The following is a 2,342-nucleotide window of genomic DNA, read 5'->3' on the forward strand; positions in this document are numbered from 1 at the left end:
CATCCTGCAGGATCTCCCCCCCCCCCTGCTGAGTCTTGCATAGTCCCAGGTGCAAAGCTAAAAACAGTGGCTTGGAAAATCCTGTTTGTGCAAATAAAATGCCCCCTTTCATACATGCACCGTGTAATGTAAATTAGGTGGTAATTTGAAACATCATAGTATAACAATCTTACTGTGTCGGACCTAGTGACATTTGAATGGCTATTATAGCACAAGGTTGTATTTCAGAGGGACAATACATGTGTGACATGTTTGCATTTACAAAAACATATGGACATTTTCAGTATTAAGAAATAAAGTAACTGGCCAAGCTAACATGGCACACTGAATTCCAGTGAGAAACAATAGCTAGTAGCAAAGTTAGCTCTACAGGTAGTGATGAATGACCTCTGTGTCCCAAATTATCCATCAGCAATATGAGTTAAAAGGGCAGAAGCTGCCTCTCACATAAGTAACATTAGCATAAAAAAAGAGTAACGTTTGCTCATAAATGACTGGTGTTTGCCTGATTCACAAGCTACCAGCACAGAATCTCCCTCATTCTGAATATTATATTAGTAATATCAACATATTGACAGATATATACCAGATGTGTTACACTGGTGCAAACGCTCAGGCAAACCTTCACTCATACATCAAAACTGTCCCTATACAGGATTTAATAGCTTTAGCAGCTGTCACCAAGCCCCAGACTGAAACTTTAAACACACATCAGCTGATCCCCAAAAAACTGATCACAGAGCCTGACAAATGTTTGCACAATTCATTAGACACACAGTAACAGTGTGAGCTGTCTTACCTTAAAACAACCATTGGAGCTTAAAGTTAATTTTGCACTCTGAGCTAACAGGGAAGTTTCCTTCTTGAGACAATGAACATTTCCTGCCCATTACTTTTGTGATTTGTGCAGTTTAAGGCACAAACACAACTTTTCCTCCCAAGCTCTAAGTCATTTTGGGTTTGACGTCATTTGGAGACCTGTCTGTCATTTACTTATTGGGCTCATATGGCTAAATCATAATAAATCAGCCAGATATTGTGAGTGAGACGACCTTAAGTTGTCAACAAGGTACTTCTGAAGTCAGATCATTACATAAAATTGTGTTTTCATTCAGACTTGATGCCTGGTGCAGGCCTACCACTCCCTATTGCACATAGGTGCCAAATATTGCACAAGGATTACAGGTCTATCCTGTTATGTTTTAATAAACCATTTTGGTTTGAATGCCACTTCAACAGATAGTTGAAGCCAGCAATTACAGTTACAGTTACAGATTCCTAAGCTGAAAAGAGGTTTTTGCCTGCAGTTAGCGTGATATATGAGCCTTGTCTAATCCTGTGATTTTAATGTTTCCATATAAAGATTTGGAATGTTTAATTATTTAAAAGAATAATTAGTGTAATATTTAAAAGTGTTTTTCCTTGAGACCAGACCGCCTGCAGCCCTCACAGTGCATTGCACCCCATACTGTTTTATTATTGGAGGAGGGGGTATGTGGGTGTGTGTTGCTGGGGTTTGTGTTATCTGTGTGTTTGTATTTAACACTTCCTGGGTGAATCATGAGTCTGGCCTCATGCAGGGCTGATGATCTATGGCGGGCTGGTGTGAACTGTTCACAGCTACTCTCTCAGGCAGCTTTACACATGGGGTACTGGGGGTCTGAGACGGAAATCTGACATGTTATAGGTACGGTTATAAAGGCATTTCTGGTTTCAGCTCCACTTTTTATATACAGTCAGAGGCCGTGCAGCACAGTGGGGAAAAACAGTGACAGACATCTGAGGAATTCCTCCAAGTTTGGGAGTAGGGATTTTAGACTCCAGCTGTGATAGCTGCATCAGTTGTCTTGTGGATAAATGGCTCTGGAAAATTACACTGTAAGTGCCTGTTTTTCTGCAGTTTACTTTCCCAGAGGTGGTGGATGGCTGATGGGTATTCAATTTAACATATGATTTTAATCTGAAACAAAATCATTCTCATGTGGAACTTTCTTCTTACAACTAAATCATAAACGTCTCAGCAAATATATGTAAATCAGATGTAGATTTGTGCCAGTGGACTATTGATGCACAGCTTTGTAATCTTAATTTTGATTTATGCAGCTCTGGAAAAAGATGCAGTGGGGTTTTTACTTTAATTTCAAGGAAAATATTGTTTCTCCTTACATAAAATGGCAGTCTTATTATGCATTTAATATGGCAAAATTGCACAGCCTGTCTGCAATGTTTAAATAAATAATTAAAAAAATAGCCCTGCAAGAAGGCAACTACATGGAATTAGTTCAGTACGTCTAATAGGTTTGCCAATTAACAAATAAAATACATACTATCCATTTATTGCA

The sequence above is a fragment of the Morone saxatilis genome, unplaced genomic scaffold, assembly GCF_004916995.1.
Source record: "Morone saxatilis isolate NCDOM2014 unplaced genomic scaffold, NCSU_SB_2.0 Contig23, whole genome shotgun sequence".
NCBI lineage: Eukaryota > Metazoa > Chordata > Actinopteri > Moronidae > Morone > Morone saxatilis.